Source organism: Aythya ferina (genome assembly GCF_964211825.1).
Source record: "Aythya ferina genome assembly, chromosome: 12".
In the NCBI taxonomy this organism is placed as follows: domain Eukaryota; kingdom Metazoa; phylum Chordata; class Aves; order Anseriformes; family Anatidae; genus Aythya; species Aythya ferina.
This window is the reverse complement of record NC_140308.1, coordinates 5,456,659-5,480,818: the sequence shown is the minus strand read 5'-3', so window position 1 is coordinate 5,480,818 and position 24,160 is coordinate 5,456,659. Positions and strand designations below refer to the sequence as shown.

General features: G+C 41.6%; 1 protein-coding gene across 3 annotated transcripts in view; it reads right to left on the bottom strand.

The window, feature by feature from the left end:
* LOC311443242 (uncharacterized protein) overlaps positions 1–24,160 on the bottom strand; it is a 409,687-nt gene that overhangs the window by 323,684 nt on the left and 61,843 nt on the right. For 2 of the 3 annotated variants that reach the window (XR_014697142.1, XM_084533289.1), the window contains one exon: positions 8,724–9,690. The exons of the other annotated variant lie outside the window; for it this stretch is intronic. The gene's annotated coding sequence lies outside the window, so the exon portion shown is untranslated. Of the gene's footprint in view, positions 1–8,723; positions 9,691–24,160 lie in introns of those variants that run through there. 3 annotated transcript variants of the gene reach the window in all.

Genomic DNA, 24,160 nt, shown 5'->3' with positions numbered 1-24,160 from the left:
TGAAGCGCAGCTCCTCCTAGCACCCCGATTACCGGTACTAGGCTGGATGTTCAAGGGAAGGGTCCCCTCTACGCATCATGCAACTGATGCTACATGGAGCAAGTGGGTTGCACTGATTACTCAGCGGGCTCGAATAGGAAACCCCAGTCGCCCAGGAATATTGGAAGTGATCATGGACTGGCCAGAAGGCAAATACTTTGGGATATCATCAGAGGAGGAGGTGGGTCGTGCTGAAGAAGCCCCACTGTACAACCAGTTGCCAGAGAATGAAAAGAAATATGCCCTGTTCACTGATGGGTCCTGTCGTATTGTGGGGAAGCATCGGAGATGGAAGGCTGCTGTATGGAGTCCTACGCGACGAGTTGCAGAAGCTGCTGAGGGAGAAGGTGAATCGAGTCAGTTTGCAGAAGTGAAAGCCATTCAGCTGGCTTTAGACATTGCTGAACGAGAAAAATGGCCAGTTCTCTATCTCTACACCGATTCATGGATGGTAGCAAATGCCCTGTGGGGATGGTTACAGCAATGGAAGCAAAACAACTGGCAGCGTAGGGGCAAACCTATCTGGGCTGCTGCATTGTGGCAAGATATTGCTGCTCGGGTAGAGAACCTGGCTGTGAAAGTACGCCACGTAGATGCTCATGTGCCCAAGAATCGGGCTACTGAAGAACATCAAAACAACCAGCAGGTGGATCAGGCTGCTAAGATTGAAGTAGCTCAGGTGGACCTGGATTGGCAGCATAAAGGTGAATTATTTATAGCCCGATGGGCCCATGACACCTCAGGCCATCAAGGTAGAGATGCAACATACAGATGGGCTCGTGATCGAGGGGTGGACTTGACCATGGACGCTATAGCACAGGTTATTCATGACTGTGAAACATGTGCTGCAATCAAGCAAGCCAAACGGTCAAAGCCTCTTTGGTATGGAGGACGATGGCTGAAATATAAATATGGAGAGGCCTGGCAGATTGATTACATCACACTCCCTCAAACTCGCAATGGCAAGCGCCACGTACTTACAATGGTGGAAGCAACCACCGGATGGCTGGAAACATATCCTGTGCCTCATGCTACCGCCCGGAACACCATCCTGGGCCTTGAAAAGCAAGTCCTATGGCGACATGGCACCCCAGAAAGAATAGAATCAGACAATGGGACTCACTTCCGAAACAACCTTATAGACACTTGGGCCAAAGAACATGGTATTGAATGGGTGTATCACATCCCCTATCATGCACCAGCCTCCGGGAAAGTTGAACGATACAATGGCCTGTTAAAGACTACCTTGAAAGCAATGGGCGCTGGGACGTTCAAAAACTGGGATACGCATTTGGCAAAGGCCACCTGGTTAGTCAATACTAGGGGATCTACCAACCGAGCTGGACCTGCCCAATCAAACCTGTTACGTACTGTAGATGGGGATAAAGTTCCTGTAGTGCATGTAAAAAATATGCTGGGTAAAACAGTCTGGGCTACTCCTGCCTCAGGAAAAGGCAAACCTATTCGTGGAATTGTTTTCGCTCAGGGACCTGGATATACTTGGTGGGTGATGCAAAAGAACGGAGAGGTCCGGTGTGTACCTCAAGGAGATTTAATACTGGGTGAGAATAGCCCATGAACTGAATTGCACCATGTTAAATAGTATATTATACTGTATGTTATCACTACCATGATTACTATAGGTGACTAATTAGAATGTATGGAAAAGAGTGTAACCTGAGCATGACATAAATGGTATGGAATAAGGGGTGGATAGATGTCCTGGTTTCAGTTAGCACAGAATTAATTTTCTTCCTAGTAGCTGGTGGAATGCTGTGTTTTGGCTTAGAATGAGAAGAGTGCTGATAACACCCCGATGCTTTAATTGTTGCAGAGCAGTGCTTATACTAAGCCAAGGACATCTCAGCCTTTGCTCTGTCCTGCCAACGGGCAGGCTGGGGGGTGCAGTAAGAGCTGGGAGGGGACAGACCCAGGACAGGTGACCCAAACTAGCCAAAGGGGTATTCCATACCATCTGACGTCATGCTAAACAATATATAGGGGTGGCTAGCCGGGGGGAGGGGGCCGGACTGCTCGGGGTTAGGCTGGGCATCGGTCAGCGGGTGGTGAGCAATTGCATTGTGCATCACTTGTTTGTACATACTATTATTACTTTCGTATTATCACCATTGTATCATCATTATTATTATTGTTATTATTATTTTGTTATTTTTTTTCCTGTCTTATTAAACTGTCTTTATCTCAACTCACGGGCTTCACTTTCCATTTCTCTCCCCCGTCCCAGAGAGGGAGGGGGGAGGGTGAGCGAACGGCTGCGTGGTGTTTAGCTGCCGGTCGGGTTAAACCACGACATTCCCTTATTTAAATTGCTTTACAATAAGGCAATATTCTTCTCACCCATCCATGGAGAAGGTTCATAAGGCTAATGTGAGTGATCGCTTATGAGACCACAGGCCTCAACTTTAAATGAATGCGACTTAGATAATGATTTCTCTCCAGCTTCAAAGTCAAGGCTCTTCAAAACAGCCAGCAGAAACCATACAATAGATCTGTTTTGAAGACAGAAAACAAGAATCACTGTTCATGCACTTTTTTTTTGCAGTCTCCCAGCTGCCAGACCCATTCATATGAACAATGTTTGAAGTAAACTACCAGCCCCAGATCAAGTACACTTGATGTCAAAAGTGACTGACTGAGGCAGACAAGTAATGCTTGGTGCCTGAACTCCGGAGTCACAGAGGGGTTTGAAAAAGATGAACTGGAATGGTGGTGGATTAAAAAAACATGAGCCTTCCTTCCTGAAGCCATCAAATGTCTCTGGAATCCTTGGAATCGATATTTCTTCACAGAAGATGGACCACTGAAACCTGTCCCCAGCAAATAAAAGTCCTCATAGGAAATGCATACTAGTCCCATGCTGGTCCTAGCCAGGTCTTGGCACCCTTTAGTTCATCTACAAGAATTCCAAGAGTTTTATAGGATTTTTTTGTGGATCGAGCAAGTCAACATGAATATAGCATCACAGAAGTTGGTCAGAAAGAAGTACAGGTTAAGAAGAAAGTACTTTGATTACACAATGGTCAAGGAAGCTTTTGTATGCATTTACAATGACTTTCTGCGAGCTGTGCAGCAAAACAAAGAATGTTCCTGGTATGGGGAAATGCTCCAATTTCTACCTAAGTACTTTCTAGAGAAAGGAGATTACTCTGAAGAAACAGGTCCTTTGGCTTTAGGTAGTAGCCCTGGATGGGAATCCTGCCCAAGAATGTTAGACAGTATAACAAGAAATTACAAGCACTTTGTCTTCTGAATGACTTATTATGCTCCATGAAAGTAGTGAAACACTCATGCTCTCTGTCCCAGACACTCTAGAGCAGGATGTTTTATTGAAATGGTGCTACGGTGTTTTCCTTCCGTGATTTATAACCTTACATATCCCCACAAGTACTGAAGGACACTGAAAATACACAGGCAGTCTTCAGTTTAATAAAAACCAGATACTATTTCAGCTCACTGTATTACCTGAACAATCTCCATCTTAAGAACGACAATGAAATCATGGGAAGGCAAAAGGCAACCCCTTGCAACCAGAGGATTAGATGACCATCTCAAATATTTTTTCAGATCTCCCCACAATCTTGCAACAGGCTGCCGCAACTTAGACTCAATTAGATAAATATCGTTGAAGCTCTGACTTAAGCTCATCAGTGCCCCAAGATTAGACCGCCAGATAAACATTAAACCAAAAGACACATCTTCCTTGTGTAGCTCAGAAGTATTGAAACAACAACAACAACAAAAACAGGGAAAAAAAAAAAAAAAAAAAAAAAAGGAAAGAAAATGAAAAAAAAGGGAAGAACAGGGAAGACTGTCTACATAGGAACTGAATATGATGGGTTACAAAAGGAAAAAAGACATTATTTTAAATGCTACTTACAATAAGCATTGTTAAATACTTGAAATCTTTTTTATCCCAAAGAAAATCTACCTTAAAAGGGTATGCTATGAATGAACATTATTTTTATTTTCACAAATACAAATGAAATAGAAAATGGGGAACAAAGAAGGTAAAACAGAAGTAAATTCAAGTACAAGTTTTCTGTCTTTCAGAGTTGTGAATTTTGGTCCACTTAAGGTTTCTTCCCCACAAGGACCTTTGTTTTACAGGACCAGAATGTGGTACATGGCACAACTCTGAGGTTAAGACTAATAGGAAATTAAGCATCTCTTAGTGAAAAGCTCTTTTAAATCAATTAATCCTCTTCTTACTCGGTCAAATAATGGGCAAAATGAGTTGTTTTTGGATAACTATTAGTAAGCATATTTTAAAAGGGCTTTTCTAAGTTTGTGTCAGAGGCTATTTAAAGAAAATGAGACATTTGTAAGGGAACACTATTGGCCTTGCAAGTAACACAGCCTACCCCAACATGAGCTCATACTCAGCCCTACACCCACCCTGTGCACAGCCTCCCAGGCTAATCACCAACCCAGAAAGCAGCCTGGTGAATGCACCAGGCTTTGCTGAAACACAAACAGAAGCCATGCCCAGCTCCAAAATACCCCTTGGGCATATCCTGCCAGGGCATTACAACAAAGCAATGTCTGCCAGAGGTTCTTGCCATAGCTTCCGTTTGATTTTCTTTCTCCTCTCTGTCCACCCCACCCAGCTTCTGACAGTCATCCAACCAAAGCAACCCTCCTACCTAACTGCCTAGGCATTTCTCTTGCTTCATCGCTGGATGATCTCAGCTCCCGCAACTCCAGCTTTCTTCTCCCAGCTCCCAAGTAGCAAAGGCTATCACAATGCTATCCCGCAGCTGGGAGATACAGACCCAAGGCTTGAATTAATTGCCCTCCATCACAGATGACAGCTATGAACGAGCTGAAAAGTGGATGCTGAGCCACAAGAACGTGCTTTGTTATTGCCAACAGTTTAGGGATAGTGAATGAGCAAGGTGCTGAGCTTCTTCTGAGGCTCACTCAGTGGTCACTTTCTAGCTAGACATCAAACGTGTAACTCATAGCTTACACACTACACAGTAAGCATTTCTTTACTTCATTACAATAGTCTTTTAATGTAAAAGCAAAAAGTATTGCCACTTTTTCATAATTAGCTGCAATTTCATTTCCAGTCTAGAAGACTCATGCCTCCAATTTCCTTTAGAGGCACGCATGCCCCATTTCATATGCATTCAACAAAAGAAAATTCAACGTCACTGTATTTATTTTTTTATCCTAAAACAATGGGAATAGGCTTATTCAAATCTCTTCCCTGCACACAGGCTTATGTTCAGAAATCCCGGTAGAATCGATGCATAAATCAAGGCACAGACCCGTTCCCACGGGACTGGTGGTAAATGACAAAAATGGAGAATGTTTAGGATTTAAAACTCTTCCAGCAGCTCAGCACCACGGGGCACATTTCAAAGCTAACTGTACATGAATTTTCTAATTAAGTTCAGTTCACAGCCTTCTACTAAAGTCACATGGGGCTTCAAATGAGAAGGAGATGTAACGGGGATATGACTTGAGAGTCCATCGGGTCTAGCAATCAGAGGAGGGGTTCGTGCACTGGGAGGCAGCATCTTCAATTCAGAACAACACCTACAGTGAAACAATAACTGAGAGCCGAAAATTTTCATAGCTAAAGAATTCTCCTGGCTGCTCTGCTCTCCTGAGCATCTCCCCGTGCTATTAACGGGCTCAACTGGAGTTCAGATGCCATTTTTCCATAAGATTTTCAGAGAGCAGAGTTCCTGGTGATCTCACTGGCTATGCAGTGTTATTAGCATAGGTCCAAGCCTCATCCTCTTACATTCTTCCTCCACAAACCTGATCAGACCATTTTATTTCAATGTAAGAGATAGATGCTCTCCTTTACACCAGTTTCAGAAGCTGATAAATTCATGGATGCCAGTGGAATTACAGCTGTTTAACATGTGTATGGAATAAGACAAACAGCCCCAAAAGGTGCTCAGCACATTGCAGGATTGGTTCTGAGCACGACGTTCTAGCCAGCATTTAAAAAGAACTAAAATAAAATCAATTACAATAACACAAATAAAAAAAAGAATATTCCATTTGTAGAAGCTTTTCTACAAGAGTGAATTTTCCCTTTGTTCCCTGGGATTTGTAGAAGCTACACAGACACTGGATTTACACCCAGAATAAACTTGGCCTTTCTTGCATATATGCTTGACAGTGAGGAAAATTGCACAAACTCTAGTAAGTTGCACAGTTTGTACTAATCTATGTTTTATTCCTTCACATACACCTCAATTTGAGGGGAAAAGAAATAGATATCAGATGTGACAAGTGTATGGGTTTTTTTCCCTGATATCTGACTGTTCATTTTGCCTTGGAAGGGCTGGAGCACCTTTCAAAAGTTTTAGCCCTCTGTTTCTGAGGAACTTATCCTTGTGGCATGTCTGTCAGTTTTCACAGTGCTCAAGCAAGTCTTTGCAATTTTCACATAATGGCAGTTGTTGACAGGTTGTTAGGGCTGACAGTGAATATGTTTGAAAAACTGTCAAGCTGGTGAAAAAAAATTAGAGGGAGAGAGAGGGAGCCTCCTTACATTTGTAACAGCATGTTAAACTGTAAATGCATTCTCCAAATGCATAGGCCTCCTTCCAGTCATGTTACTTGCTCTACAATGACAGCATATGTGAATATATGATCCTTAAAAATTAATGTCAGATTGTCACTTTATAGGTCATAGTCACATTACTACAAAACTGTTTACTTTTATAGAGCTGATTTTACTTCTAATGCTCAATAATAACTGTTTCGAGCAAAGAAACTGCCAGAAATATGGTGCTATTAATGCTAGCTTTTAATTAGCTTAACATTGCCTTTCCCAGAGGTATTATACTGGCCACTAAGAGCCCATGGCAATGAATATATCCTGGCTTCTGTCCAAAAGCCTTTTCCAGCACTGCACAGAGGAGATGTGGAAGGTCTTCCAGAGCTCCTCAACTGGAGAAAGGCGAATGGCCAAAAGCAGCTGTGGCCCAGCCCCTGGCACGAATGCTCTTCCAAGGGCTCCACCAATGTTCTCTTGACTCAAAAGTGCCTGTGTCTTCAGACATGGTTGGGTACGGGTGGTAACTTTATTTACCTTTATCAGCGGTGTACTCCAAAACGGTCCCGTGAACAAAGTGGGCCAACATGCAGAGAAATGCAGTTGGTGTGACAAAAGGGTAATTGCTTGGTTTCTTTATTTTAAGACAGATTTTATTAATTTTGCTGGTTCTGAAAGAGCGTAGTCAGCATCTGAGATTAAGGAGGAATTTCTTGTTACATCTTTGCATTATGCAACACCTCAGCAAGACTGATTTTTTTTCTTTGACAAACAAGTTTTAGTACTGAAGTTATTTCTGTGAAGAAGAATGAACTTACAGTGGTCTGTCATCCAAATTCTCCTTCGCATAAGGCCCTTCTTGAAATAATTTTATTCGGATTTTAAAGACTTGTTCTTGCAGTCTTTTTATAGCACTGCTTTGGTTAGCATTTTAAGGGGAAGACTGTGGATCCTGAGTGTCCACAGCGTGCGGCTGGTCTCCTTTGTCTAATATTGGAACAGACTAAAATAACTGGGAGAAATAAAGGGCATCACGGCATAATCACAGCATTGAAATTATTATAACCATGGCAAGACACATCGTACAACATTCACAATGAGAAGACTGTTCTAAGATTTCTCTTGAGTAGGAATTTGATAAGGTAAACTATAGAAGCAGTGTTCCAAAGGCAGTAGCTTGCAGTAACACATCCAGCAGAAGAATAAAGATGTTATGAAGAGGGAAAGAACTGAACTGGATAAATCAGTGAAGGAAAAAAATTGAAAAGGTGATGTGGAAAATTCCATGGATGATATATTTCCCAGGGTTACATGCGGCATCAGAAAGTAAAGCCACTGGGACTTCAAAAGGTACAGGAAATATAAAAGAGAAAAGAACATAAAAGGTAACTAGAACAGAACTGTAAAGAGGAAGATCAAAAATGAATCACATCAAAAAGTCCAGGTAACACGACTAGGAAATACTAAACTACGGCGAGGAAGGAGGGTGCATGAGGTTGAGTGTGGGTTGGAATCCCAGGCAGCCCAACACTTGATGTGTCAGAGAAGACTTCTTCCAGCTCCTGCTGAAGTCAAGAGAAGAACTCCCATATATTTGAAGAGAAGCAGGATTAGGTCCTAATCCTTCTGCCTCCCTATCCAGTAAAGTGAGGATAATAATTGTATTGACAGGTAATTCTGTCTCACAGGAGTATTCTGAGGATTACGTAGCGTCTATACTGTGCTGTGAATTGCTAAGTGCTAAATATGATTATACAGGGATTTCCATCCAAAGATCTCAAAGCACTTTCCAAACATTAATAATTGAAGCTTTTTAATACCCTCAGGACTGCACATGTAAAGAAGGCAAACAAGATTCGGGGCTCAGCAAAGCGGGCAAGGATTATTAGACTTACTTTATAGTGGATAAACTGCACCACAGCGAGATTAAGTGACTTGCCCAAAGTAACAGAACAAGCCAGTGACGCTTCAGAAAATGAACCTAGAAGACCAGATTCCTTCACACTTTGCACAGAAAAAAAGATGGAAGTGTAATCAGAGGCTCAATCAGCATTTGGAAGGAGGTGGGATGGATCACGCCACAGCAGGGAAGTGGGACATCCAGAGAAGTCTGAAGAGAGCACAAGAAAATAAAAAATCATTTATTTGAAGAGTTTGTTTTTATTTGAAGGCAGGGTTTGGTTATTTTTAGGTACACAAACAAGAACCAGTAGTAGAAAAGACAATGCCTCAAAGCAGCAGAAAGTGTAGTTTATTGACAGAAGGCATAGCCCCTACTAAGAACAACATCAATTCTTTGCCTCACAGATTCAACAAAGAAGATGGGGAACACATGTCAGAACTCAGATTAATTTCCCAGGGGAAGAAGAAACACAGAAGGAAATGAAAATCATGTTAGAACAAGGAATCAAGAAACTAGAATGACTGAAGACTGATAAGACTTACGGAATGGACCCCTCTCAATTTCTGGAATAAAGCGCAAAGTGTTTACAGAATCCTTCAAAATCATTTTGGTAGCAGAGAGCTACACAACCTAAGTTGACACTGAAATGGACTTGAAACTAAAGATGGTTAGGATAGTTTCAGGAAATCACAGCAATATTGACACACAGAAAGAACAGAAACGTAATCAAAGACAGCTTGTGAGAACATTTAACAATTTAGTGTTGTACATGATGACAAAAAAAAAAAAAAGATCTTGTCTAACAAACATGACTGAGTATCACAAGTACGTCTCTGGAGGTGAATTTGGTTTGGCTGTATTACAGGATTACAACAGGACTGAACAACTACATTAAAAAGCATCTGATGTGCCAGCAGACGAACAGTGACCTTCGCCTGGCAGCCAACAAGGCTTTGGAGCAAAGGACCGGGCTACGGTGCTGAAATATTCAGGTGAGGCACACTGCAGCGGGTGCTGAACATCAAAGTTCGTCGTTGGGACCAGCATTTGGAGATGAAATGAGTTCTCACACAGTGCGTGTATGTACAGATCTCTCTCAGGCTTCTGAGCTACAGGGAATGTAAAACCAAGTTTGAAAGAAGCAGTAAGTGGAGCACAACGTCGGTGGTTATCTCGACAATGCTAATTCTCAATTTCTTCACAACTGTGAAAAGAGAGAAGAATGTTTTCACCTCCTCAGTGCAACACAGAGGAATTGTTAACACGGGTCCAAGATCTATCCATTTTAGCTATTAGAAAGGCTTAAAGAAAATACTATAAATCTATACAAGCACAGATCGTTTTTATAAGCACGGAGGAAATCTAGGAAAAACTGCATCACAGTAAATTCAAGAGGAATACATGAGTGCTACATAGTTATGTATCTACATGACTGCAAACCAACTTGTGAAAAAATGTTTTAAGTACTTGCTGAAAAAAAATATACTGGCATAAAACTCCTAATTTAAAAGTACGACTCAATTTCAGAAGTATTCTTGGCTTCACTTCATTTGGTTTTAGATTCTGGGAAAGTTTTTCCTTTTCCTCAATGATTTCACTGAAGAAAAATAAATAAATACAGGAGAGCAACACCTGAAAATGTAAATGTTGTCTTTTACTCTGATTCCAGTCTCAGTTTTGTACCAGCTTCTCAGCTTTGCTTTTCCTAATCTTTTTGTTCTATGTCATGCCATATAACACTGGATATAGCTGGAATAGAGAACACCAAGTAATTACTTAAAGACTATTATGAGCATACCTGCTTAATACCGACCAAAAGGATAAACTCCAGGACCAGAATTTTCTCCTCTTTAATGGAATTAAGTTAGAGCCGAGCAACAGTGTTTGATACAGACAGGGACCTCATGTCCAGCTGTGTTACAAATATGCCAAAAACATTTTTACTTAAAAGTGATCTGAAATTTAGACAATGTTGTGTTTTCCTGCTTAAAATTACTTTAGCCTCATTGTGAAAGATACCCAAGTTCTGCAGAAAACATTGTGAAACTACCCTGAAAATAGTGTCTCAGATGTTTAAAGATCCAAATAAGTTTCCCTTTAAAGACAGTGTGAACATTTCCATTCATTTTCAAGGAATAATTGTGAAAAACATAGATGGAAATGAAATGCATTCATTTTTTAAAAAATGATTTTTTTTAATCTTGGTTTCTGAAGCTTCCACACTTTCAAATAAGTTAGCTGGAGTTTTGCCACTGACTGCATCACTAACAGGATCAGGATCAATATTTTCTGATAGAAAATAATAAGGCTATAACTCAGTTATTTTGTTTCCTAAATAAAATTTAACATCTTCATCATCCAGATTCTTTTTTGAATACAGCCTATTTGGTAAGAAGCTGATGACCTATCTTTGACATAGAAAGGCTGTTCTTCCACTAAATAGGCTGTTGTAAATTCAGTTTCGATAAAATCTGACTCTCTGCAAGCAAAGAAACGTACCAGATATCAAGCCCTCATTCTTACACTTCTTACTGACATGTGAGATTTGCCAGATAAAGGAATTTTGCCCGCATCAAGACCTTGGAATTTTATTCAAAATCCTTTCCTATACCCAGTGCAAATACTATGTATTATGCTTTTTGTACATTACAAACACAACAAAACAACCAAAAAAGAATAAATAAGAACAGTCTGTAATTTGTAATGGATTTCTATCTTTGGGACTAAATTACACAGGATTGGACTTCAGTGTTTTAAAATTACAGATTTTCTGTATTTTTCACAATACTTTGGAAATTACATTGTTTAAGTTACAGTCTGTATTATCCTCATGTTGAAGAAAGTTTAAATACTACTACCATAAACATAGAATATCTGACTTTAAATAGCAGGAGTTATCCAATCTGAAGTAGAAAAAAATTGGCTCAGTTAAATGTAAATACTTGTATTATGAAGTGACTAACAAAAACAGTGTGTTCACCTTCCTAATACATTTGTTCCTTGATATTTCTGCTGTGCGTGTCATGTTTGGCATCACTAACTAGATTGTGTCCCAGAAAGAAGCACAGACATTATGTTCCATGCAGATCCCAAAATCTGCTAACCTAAAGCAATAATATTAAGAGAAAAATTACTTAAAACAAGCAGATTTTTTTTCTATTCTAAAATAAACATTTTTTTTTTTGCTATCCATTGCCATTAACAAGGAACTTGTGATCTAATAAATGTCACAATCAGTTTCATTTAATTAAAATAATAAATATTATACAGTAATGCAGATTGACATTTATATCTTCATTTACGTGAAGTTGGATTTATGGTCAATGCTTTATTTGATGGAGGCCACAAATAATGTCTATTAAACTGCCACAGGATGGACACAAGATCACATTAATGAAATTAGACAAGGCAAGGCACTGATATATGGAGCCCTCCTGCTAGAAAATAAAGTAAGTCATGTCCAAAGCAGATGTTTTTTTTGGCTGCAGTTTAAGTTTGCTAAATTTTTAGTGAGCAGTTTAACTTCACATACACAAAGGTTTAAAGGAACAGAACTCCTGTGACAACGCCTTGCAAGATGCTCTACCATTAATGCAGCGCATTAGCTCGACTTCCCCTGTCACTTTAATGCAAGAATGATTCTTAAGTGCAAAGGAATGTCTAAGACAGCACTGACTATAAAATCTGAGTTAAGCCTAAAATAAGGTTTTTGTGCTTATTAGTGGAACAAATACCTCATTTTAATTTGGCTAATTAAACATACATTCAAGAAGTTAACTAATAACACAATGATTTCTTCTCAATTCTTTTTCTTTCTTTATAAAAAGAAAATATTACTTTTTTTTTTTTTTTTTCCCCCAATATTGGTGTAAGGTTATTACAGGCCAAACAGAAGGGATCAGCAGGAGAAGACATTTCCACAGGACAGGATTCTCCTCTTACCTCCAGGGTTGCACCCGTACCAGTTTTTCTAGCCCATCCTGGAACACGATGCACTGGGTGACAGTTCATTGCTTCTCACTCCAGTTTTCCACGAAAGATAATCCAGCATTATCTATCCTCACAGTGTTTAACAAATCAGACTAGTTCATCGCTCTGCTGCAGTGAATAAATAATCTCAAGTAGCAGAACATTGTGAAAACAAAACAAACTTGCCTTGTGGGCAAATTATCTAACTGGATGTTGTGCGTGAAGTTCAGATAAACATGCAGTTACACGGAACAGCATCTCAAAGTTTGATATTTATCTTTCTGGATTTATTTTCACCTCAGGATCTTTATGTGCCATGTTAATACGATGCCACACAGGTTCAGTGGGGAGAAAAAAAAAAAAGGAATTGGGCACAGTCATTTTGGGCAGCAAGGTAGACAATAAAAGACCTGAAACAATGAGAAGTCATTATATTTTCTGCTTCTGAACTAGACAAATGGTTTTTAAAGCTGTGCCTTCTAACAAATGGCTTGGTTTGGTCATTTATGCTAAAATTTAAGCCTGAGGGCCTGGTCTAAATAACAATACCTTCATTAATCAATTTCTAACAGCTAAAATCCTATTTCTGGCTCTAGAGAGGAATGCAATATAGTCAGCTGAAATTCAGCCTCACATTCCTCAGGCTCAGGTGAAAACAACACTGCAAACATGCTATTCAGTAATTTGTCCAGCTTCTCGATCTATTTATCAGAGAACACGGAGATGATTTAAGTAACTGTTCTACTTGCCCTGTTCCAGAATCGTTCCTGCATTCTGTTTCAAATTCTCTCCTGAACAAAATTAATTTTCTTATACAGATAAATCTATGCTTACATTCTTGAGAAACCAGAAGCAGGTAAATGCGAGGCCTTAGGCACTTCTACTTCCACACAACAGAAGTCATGCCGTGATGAAATACTGTCGGGTCAACTTGTGACTTTTAGCCATTGCCAGACACAATACCAGATCTGAACAAGACGCAATCCCTTCCCAAGGGTCCTGCCACATGGGCTAAGTTATGTTACTCCCCTTGTACTGCACAGGTTGTTCTACTCTGCAGAGCCACACTGCTCTGCTGAGTGATGTAGACCTGGGCAATACTACATTTCTCCATGCTCCCTTCTTCGTGTGATGCCAAAGCAACCCTTGTCTCGCTGCTACAGGGCAGCCAGCCCACTGGAGGCCTTGCGTCAGCATTTGCAGATGTACGATGTGAAAATATCAGGTGGTCCAAACCAACCAAACAGCTCCCTGTTCCTGACCTTGCCTCTTAGGTCTGTCCTTGGAGACTATGGGAATCCAAACTACAGCAGCGAACCCAACTGCCACACGCAACCTGCCTGAGGCCCTGATGAGCCCATCCTGAGAAAGAGTGTAATAAATATAATGAGCATTTTATAGGGATATTTCCCTTTGGCTCTGTATCTGCCTTTATCCCGTGGAGAGGCTCAGGAATGCTGTGGGTGCAGAACACACCTGCTTTTACAAGGTATGAGAGGCACGGCAAGGGCAGCTGGGGAGGCGGCGTGCAAGAGGCTCCTGGCCTCCATGGTGAGGGCCCATGACGTGCCACAAAGCCAGCATGAAGTCAGCGCCTCGCTGGGCAGCACTGCACAGAGGTGTTGCCACTGCTTCAGGACAGTGATTGGGAGCAAACGGCAGAAGAGAAGTCAACACAAAGTTCATTAGTTGCACTAAGTTGTTTCAGTTTCTTTTATTTTCAAATGGACTAGGTCAGCATTAACTCCAAGGACAGATTCTGATCCCTGAGGCACGTGCTGGTTCATCATCTCTGTGATGAGCGCCCACTTTTAGGCACACCTCCACCTGGCTCCCTCCACCAGACTCCCAAGATTTCGGAAGACAAGTATCACCTGACTGGGGACAGAGCACAGCCAGCTCCACGTTTACTCACAGAAAACTTACACATGATACCCACTTCTAACAGTAGATCTTGGTGCTGATAACAACATCCCTGTTATCAGTGCTTTCTAGGGTTGTTTTCCACATCGTCCTGCTCTACCCCGCAAGGCTGAATTGAACAATTTTCATTGAGAAGCATTTCTGCATTACTCACATCACACTAAAATCCTAGAAATGCGAGGCAGACACAAAAGCAGAGAAGGCCTGGGACATACATTTGAAAGCGAGAAAAGAGCAACTGGAAAAAAAACATAACCACATTGATCTTAATGTTTGAAGGGCTGAGCCCCTTGATTTGGCCAGCTTTCTAGGGAAACTGGAGATGTGCTGCCTGCCACAGCTTTCACGTTACAGGTAGCAAGCATGGCCCCTTCCTTGCACAAAACTTACATCACACTTCAACAGTCAGTGATGTGTAATCATCAATGAAGCAGTCACCTTACGATATACTGTTATTTTGTATGTACACATAGTTCTCGTGAAATTTAAAAAACAAAAACAAAAAAAACAAAACAACAAAAAAAAAATACAAAACATCAACAACAAAAAAAAAATATCAGCTACAGCAAGAACCTCAGACACTTGCAAACATTGTTCTTTTGTACAAACACGTCTCTGATGCAACAGTCTGTTAAGCCAACCCTCCAGGAAAGGGCCTCACAACATTAAATGGTTTATCAGCTCATGCAGATGAGTCATTAAAAATCAAAGGTTTGCTGTCAGAGAGCTAAGCATCACTCCTTTACACTTAGTGACTTCCAAAAAATAAATAAATAAATAAAAATAACAGCCAAACAAAAACCATTATCTGCACCAGGTTTCTGTGACCTTAGTCATAAACGTGCATACCCAAAGCCAAATTACAGTCCTGCTGAAATCAAAGGAAGTTTTGTCACTGTAGTGCCAAGGCCTACCAAGCTTCAGCTCAGACATACTACAAATCAGGCTACAGAAAAAACAGGGATCCTGTAAACCAACAGGATTGCTGTTACAAGCTACAGCGCTTTCCACTTCCCTCACTTACCAAGCGAAAGTTAGGGCAACATTCCTCCTGTCAGCCGGCTCGACATGAATAATAGATATGTCATTTTTTAACTGTCAACAAAGTATCTGTAAGAGGTGCACTTGGTCTTTTTGAATATCTACAGCAAACTGTTTATTTGGCATTACACAGAGCTCACATTTTCCAGCTAGCAAAGAAATTTCCAAAAAACACATACATGCTAAGCCACAGAAATAATTTTACTCGCACCTTATTATCCTTATGTAATATTTAATCATCTCCTTTCCTACTCCCTTGTTTCGATGACAATTTGCACAATGATGTGTCAAGGAGATGGAAAAAACAAATGAGGTCAAATCCGTGCAATAATACACTGGTGTTTATTTGCTGAGGGCCAAGCCTCGGCGGCTGCAAATGCTGTGACTCCTGTGCGGGCAATTGAGCTCTGCTGACTTACACCAGCTGTAGGCTGAAACACAACTGCTGAGAAACAGATTACACTTCTGTAATCTTAAAAGTAAACCAGGCAATGTCTCAGATATGAGAAGTAAGGACATTACAGGAGAGCTGAAACTCCATTGATGGTATGATTTAACATTCCCACGCACAGAAGAGGACAAATTTTCGAGGGGTGTAAATGGCCACGCTTTCCCTGGAGCTCAGCTCAAGGCCACCCAGCGTTGGGGTTATTATGTTCTCCATTATTCCCTTTGCATCAATTAGTCTCACTTCACTTATCTTGCCTTTAATAGTCCATGCCAACAGGGCTTGAGCATTGCTCTCCTGTCAGCAGCTGGGCTGATGCGCTTGGTGGCCTCACCCCTCTGCACCGCACGTGCTGGAGGTGACCGTCCTAGCAGCTGGGCCACTTCAACCATTTCTGCAGCCGTGCTCTAAATCACAGCTGTGAAATGAGATATTTTGAGAATAATGTAAAGTCACTGCTGGAGACACAGCCCAACCACGTAAAAAGCTAGCAGAGAAGGCAGTGGGAGGAGCAGTCCTGAGCAATGGAAGGAAAGGAGGAGCCTCCACAATCAGATCTGCTACAACAAACAGCATTGTTATTCAAATGCCAGCCATAAGTCACCTTACGTCTGGACCCCAAGGGCCACAAGTTTTTATTATTATTATTTTTTTGGTTTCCATCATGTTTTGTTCCAAGAGCTACCTGACATTTGAAGAGTAAGCACTTCCTTTTCAGGTGAGAATTCCTCACAGTGGAAACTTTCAACATTTAAACCTTTACTACCATATACACAGACACATAAGCAATCAGCAGGTACTTACATGACATACTACAACTATATGACAGAGGCCAAATACCCATGTTGTTAACTGTATGCCAGCAAACACAAACGACAAAGCCACAGCTCCTGTGCAATGGCAGGCACTTACCCAAGTGCTGTGGAAAGAGCTCACCTGTGCACGTTCAGGCCACACCACCCTCCTCCTAGTTTACAAGGATCTCTCAATTTTTTTTTTTTTTTTTTTTTTTTGCCAACAGGCACAATGGTGGGCACATTGCATGGCGATTTAGGAGTTGTACACATTTGTTCTGAGCGAGGCAAGATGTCCCCTTAAAACAGCAGCCACCCACATCCCACTCAGTAGAGCTCTCATTCTTGCTAGCACCACTAGAGCTGAAAAACTGATAGGAGACATTGGGGAAAATTAGGACAGGAAAAAAAAAAAAAAAAAAGATGGAATAGACAGCCTGAAGACTGAGGATACCATTACTACAACTTGACAGACCATTAAAAAAAGGTCAGTATCCACTTTAAATAAATGAACAAATTAAGAGAATACACCATGTTCAGCTACATATTAAGAAGCATTAATGAGAATGAGAATAGCTTGCAGTTCAGTTTACTTAGCTCTTTAAATAAACACGGGCTATTGGAAATGTTATACAACAACGCAAGCACCGTAAGTGTAGCTCCAACTCCTGTCATTCCTGCAGATGAGTTACAAATCTACAAGAACTTGTCTGCTCCATGCTTGCAGCCACCGCTAAACTTAAATTAGTAACTATGTAGGCCTCTTCCAAGGCATATCAGAGACCAGCTGTGCAAGGACCTGTCACCTTCTTGTCAGTGAAAGTTTTCTGTCCAAAGAACTTTCGTCATCCCTCATTCCTCAAGTAGCTGGATGTCACTTGAAGAGACAGCTGAAGTCACTTGCAATGAATGGTCTCAAATCAGAGCTCACTGCCCTTGTCACAGAAAGTCTCACCCCGCAGCTAAAACTGTCACTGATCATGTTTAGATATGTACGCTGAGGTATCAGATTAGAAAAGAGTATGCACGAGATGGGAGTTTAAAAGAGGCCAAGTTGCAAGGAAAATCTTAATAGGGAGAATCGAGGGCTTGAACGGTTAGCCCTTTTCCAAACCCAATTTATATTTCCCATCAAATCCAATAAAAGATATCTAGCTTCTAAAAACGGCATGTTTCCAACCAACATATTCAAGAAGGAGCTAAAACTTTAAGTACTTTGGCCAGAGAACATGTAGATTGCTAGGATATTATGGCACCTCTGCAGCAAGTTACTTCATTAAGAGGAAAATACCCAACAGGCATATCCTGACCTCAAGACTAATGCTCAAAATGGTGGATGCATATGCCATAGGATTTTTGTTTGCTCAAAAAAAAAAGCAATAAATTGGTATATTCCTAAGAAACTCTTCAGAATATGATATAATTTGCTGTTTGTTTGTGAACCTCCTGCTTCCATTAGCAATAGGAGCACTGCCTGCTGGTTATGGCAAGAAACAGAGCAGTCGGGGCCCAGCAGTTGCTTTCCCGTCTCAGCTACCGCCTTTTACATGACTTGTTTCTTCTAGGAAATCCAGCTTAGCCGCTGGCAAACCTTGCTGTGTGGGCTTGCCAGAGAGCACTGAGGACACGTGTGCAACCTCCACACTAAAAATAGCCACGTGAAGTTTGGTTGCAGCTGATAGTAGGAAGACAAAGGACGTGGAAACATCCCGAAGATGCCCATTATGCTCTTCATCACTTCATTGTGCACTTTTATTCTAAGACAGTGCTGCACCAACAAGTCACAGGAGGTAGATCACGGGGATGCTCTGCAGATTTGCCCATGGCACATTGCAGCCTCTGGTGGTACACAGGCCTGGCCCCAGAGCACTGCATGGCTCTGTCTTAAAGACAGAATTAGCTAATACCTCATTTTCCATATGCAAAAGGATGTAATCTTCACTTGGAAGCATCATAAGCTTCTTTCCTTTTAGCCTTGATCTGTTGGCTTGAAAGTGAAATAATTTGTTCCAACCACTTATTTGTAAAGACTACTTGCCTTGCTTCTGCTTGAAAATGTGGCCAGAGAAATTTTACTCCAAATTTTGTATGCCAAAATTGTCTTCATAAATGAAGCTCAATAGAGTGAAGTACAATAATTCATTGCAACTCTTGTTTTATTTCTTTAGTATATTTGTTTTGTTCCTAACTGAAAACAAAAGAGAGAATTTTCTTCTAAACTTCATGAGCTAGGCTCTCTACAGAATAGAAACCCAATATGGAAAACTTTAGTCCAGAAAGCTTTATTCCTTCCCTTCCAGCCTCCCTCAAAATCACAAGCACGCATAGAAGGGAAATACAATCCCAGCTGCGCCTGCCACCAGCACTTACAGTGTTTGCTCCTGAGGAGTCCCAGCAGGGTACTGAGGCTGAGCGCTGACCTCCTGCCAAGGAGATTGGTCAGAGGAGACAGGCAGGGATGATGTGCCCGTGATATCATGAAGAAAACTGAACTTAGCAAAATGGGATCACAGGATGGCCTTTGTTTTAGATTAATGGCTGTATCAGTTGAGTGGGTGGCCTTGTGTAGAAGGTCTTCCTTAAAATAATCGAGAGGATCGCCTTCCTGAGCCAGCCAGTGCAGCACAGTATGTGTATGTGGCTCAGATGGGAGTCTCTAACCTGAGCAGCCGAAGGGAACCTTGAAGAAGGCAACAGGCTCGAGCTGGCTTCAGCCCACGTGCTCCTTCCCGGTGATGAGGGGCCCAGCACCACGATTGGGAGTGTGCAGAGAGGCAACGGCAACCACGTGTGTGTCGTGACACAGCTGCACGTCACAGTCACTGCACTGCCTCTGTGCCATTGACCTCACAATAGTGCTGTACCAGCAACTACATCAACCGCCCGTGCAACACCATGTGGCTATGAATAAGTAAATTTGATATCAGACTTTAAATCCCGTGGAGTATCAAAAACCACAGTCCGAGGCCAGGACTCAGACAGGTATAACCACTGGCTCCAACCAGGAGCTCCTGGATGCGCAGCCCTTTTGAAAACAAGGCCACTGCCTTCAAAATCTAAACACAGGCTAAGGATCCTAACTGTAGGCTCCTATTTTTGAAAGTCCTCGGTCTTTAATTTTCATAGCATGGTAAACAAAGCATCTCTTTTCTTCCCCACTAGAAAGTAACCTGGGTTCAGAAGTTTCTTGGAAACATAGCTGACACCCAAATCAACGCAGCCTGCAAAAACAACAGGCTGACAAGACAGAACACTTCCAAAACATCACACTGCGCATTAGGATGGCAGAGCAAAACATTAATATCGCCAGCTTTTGCAGTCAGGGACTCTGCTGCAGCTGGGTGTAGCTCTTTAAGCAACAGAAACCTGGGAAAATAGACTTTGAAGATAAATAGATGGATTTGCTTTCCAGCAAACAAATACAGGATCAACAAAATTGAACGTGATGTCTACTCCATAGGCAACAGTGATGCTGCCACGCAGATTTTCAGAAATGTCACTACAGCAAATAAGCCTCTGCTTTGCTCTTGGGAGGGACAGAAAGTAAGGAAGTGGAGTAGATTGTGAAGGACATTTTGAAAAAAAAAAAAAAAAAGGAAAAAAAAAAAAGATGAAAAATAAACAAATTCTGCCCATCATTAAGCTCAACTCTCAATTGACTCCATCTCAGGTCTGGGGTGGGGGTTGTAGCTTTAACAAAACAATGTATTTTCAAAAATCTTCACCCAGAGAAACCACTATTTTAGCACTATGGAAAAGAGAAACAAAACCTCAAAAATAGTAATTCATTCAGCTCTAATAGAGGGGGGCCTACTTACAAAAGATGCTCAGGAGTAAAACCAGCCCTATTCCCCCTACATTCATACCCAGGACTGGATGAAAGCCTTGTTTGTCTGCTTCAGACTGAAATAAATGGCAGCTTTTCACCATAAGACTGGAGATACGTTTTTTGAACAGTGAAGGGCCTTTCTGTTGAAGTTCCACATGTGAAACAACCCCCCCCAAACATGAACTTCATACGTTTCAGTGACACGAGTGCCTGTAGTCCCTTCACAAATGGACCCAGTAATGATCTCAATGGGAGTTACATGCACAGAGAATCAATACTGCCGACACTGAATTAATGGTGTGCTGATATACTATGTTTGATACACGATCATAAGAAATAATAATTTGGCAGTTCGCTCTTCAGAGCTGGTAACTTACATCAGAGGTGCTGGGTGCTTCACTATTTACATTATTTCGTTATTGCATTCTTTTTCGGAGCAGCGACTTTGACCTGGCAAACACCTTTTCCTTGCCAAACTATGCATATTTACAGCAGAGAATCTGAAAAACATCGTTCCCCTAATGTCTCCACAAGACAGTTTGGCAGTAAAACATATCTTTATTATCGCGTCACACTCCGCGCAGTTATAGTTAAGTGTCTGAGTTTGTCAGCATTTCCATTATAACCCTGACCATAAAAATGTGTTTTCAGCGAGACTTACAAGTCAAAGGCCTTGATTCTCCTCTCACTTAAAGTGATATAAATCAGGAGTTAGTGCAGACCTGGCATGCGTAAGAAGAGAGAGAGAGACTCAAGACCCTGCAAAAGGGGATGCTTTGCATACATGATGCTCAATTTGCAGACTTCCGCATACAGAAGGGTGAGCCCATTTCAGCTTCATTCAGCTCACACATTTGTTGCACAAGCATCTGTATGAGTTCTACGCATAAAAGCTCTTGTGGACATTTAAGAGATGAATATGTTCTGGTAACCCTAGGCTTACCTGTCTCTAAAACAGCATAACAATGTTGGTAGGAGCGAGGCTGTATCACAACTGAACAGATCCAGTCTGAAAATGGTGTTTTCCCTGAGAGGCAAATCTGATCCAGAGAAAAAGCACGAGACTATAAAGATAGGAATTTCTAGATTTTGTCCCACTGCTGCCAGTGATTTGATGAATCACCCCACGAGAGTTCACTTACTGTTCACATTATCACACATTCACCAGTTTTAAGCGAGGACTCTAGCACTTACTTCTCGCACTGGGCTGTTGTGAGGATTCAATACCATTTCCACGTGTTAAGCATTAGAGAAGCGTTAAGTGCTATAGGCTCTGATTTAATGCTCCCTTTTCTGGAAGCTGGGACAGAGTTACACTTCTCAGGCTAAGTTTACCTCATGTTGCTTATCTTAGTGGAGGAAAGCTCTCTTTTGCTGCATGTCCCATAACACATGCTCCAAAGCCAAAAACGGGGATTTTCATGCCAGAAAGTGAAGCTTTGCACAGTGCCAGCCAGTGAACCTTAAAGAGCAAAAGCAACCTCACGCACCAGTACTTTATCCACACCTTATTGGAGTTCCCTCATTTTTCCCCACATATTTTTCTACTTTTCCTGCCTTGGCCATCTCGTCCACCTCCGCCATCCAGCAGGCTCCTGAGGTCACTGCAGTTCCTGACGTGGCACCTCACAGTCCCCACGGTATGGCTGTGTTGTCACAAACAGCATCCGAGGAAGGGGAACCCAGCTAGGAAAGAGTATTTACACACAAATATCTTGGCAATCAAGACGACTGCGAAAGGAAATGCACAGAAAAAGCCTATGACAGTTTAATGAGGTTTTGGTAACATGCTGTAGTTTTCCAACTGTGCTCAAGTGTGATCTTGGTTCTTAAAATCTGATTTTCTTTACTTTTATGGACTTAAAAGAACTACATCCATTTTGCTCAGCACAGCAATCTGAAAGTTCACATGTCTGATTTTATTATTTAATGCGTAGGAAGAATTGCATTTCAACGCCTGCCGAAGAAACTGCCTTTTATAAAGACGGTCTACAGAGATATGTTTGGAATTTTAAATCCTGGTGTTTTGCTTTTTCTTTAATCTTTTATTAATGGTTTGTGTTCCCATTACTCCAAACTGAGCATTAGGTTGCTGGGGAAAAGCGCCAATCAAATGTGTACAGCGACTGGAACTTATTTGAAAATAAAGGAGGTTTAGCTGATCAAAATCAGTATTTCGGAGATTTAGGCCTGTGATGGACACGCCGTACTGAGGAAAAAAAAATAAGAAAAAGGAGAATCACTCTGACAGCAGCAGGATGGGAGGCAGTGAGAGAGACTGGAAACCAGTTCCCATTTTGCTTTAAGTCTGACTGATCGACCTCAGGAGCTTACGACAACCAAATTCAAATGCTATTTACTTTTTTTGTGACAGAGATGTCATAAATTAATTCTGCTGTCGGACCTGACCACAGCTCCTCCAGGGGTCACTCCTGCAAAGGATTTGTGTAATTTGTTTAACTCGGGAGGGATGATGGCTATGATTTGCTTTTTTGAAATGAGCCTATGTAGAAAAGGAAACCAAAACTTGTTCCATCTATACGGATAGCTACAGCTCCGTTTTCTGTCCTTCCTCTGGAAATCTAAGCAACCAGGCAGATGATTATAATCCACTAGCAAGCAAAGATGGGCACAGAAGAATGCAGCCAGGCAGCAGAAAGAGGCTGCTTCCCACACCCTCCTTCCCCTCCCAACACAAGCTCAGCCCTGGTTGAACAGGCAGCAAGTAACCACACTCCTCGCTACACATAAAGTCCCAGGATGAGAGGCAGCAAACCCTTTGCTATTTCCCTGTGAAAAGACACCACAGGGCTGGGGCAATGGCAGGGGAACTTTTCCCTGCAATATGCCCTGCAAATTTAGTGGGGATGCAGCTCTACAGGGATGTTCAGCTGGGGTTCCAGAACCGTGTATGCTAGCACAGGACCTTTCCTTCTCCACAGAACTGGTTTATTTATCACTGCTAAGAAATTTTTCTTGAGTTAAAGTTACCTACAAGCATCATTTTAACACAGCCAAACGGTGCTCACTGCGTCCTGATTCTAAGGTCCCTGTAAAGAACGTGAACAAAGTATTAGCATCCATATATAACGTTTTTCTTCTGTTCGCCTGAGGACTCACGTGGATACGGCAGCGTGCTCCAGCACCAGCCCTAGGTAAGCACTGTCTTTACAAAAGCAACTCAAACCAAAGGCAGGCGGCTGGAGGCAGGGGCACAACATTCCTGCCTTGACGTGCACGTGGCATGCACCTCGGAGGGGAAGGCAGGGTAATGGGTCAAAAACATGCTCCTTTTTCTTTAATCATGCACAAAAACGAGTCTATTAAGTTCTGAAGAGGACAGAAATGCTCACAGGATGAAGAACTTAGCAAAACAAAGTACTGAAAAATCTTCAGGAATAGCTTAGGATCTGAGCATTGGGGAAAAACAAACACGCACACACACACACCCCACACTTTCCTTTTTGTAGAGAGCTTTAAGTGCTCTGGAAAGAGAGGCATGGCATTCCTCCTCTGCTGGATGTTTGGTTTTTATCAAAACTTGGATTACGGGTCCAGAGTTTAGTATTTACCACATCCTATTAGTGGATCTTCTCCTAAAACTGGCCTTGTGATTCTGTTTTAAAGATTCCACTTCTAAAAGACACAGGGATCACTCAATTGGAAAAAT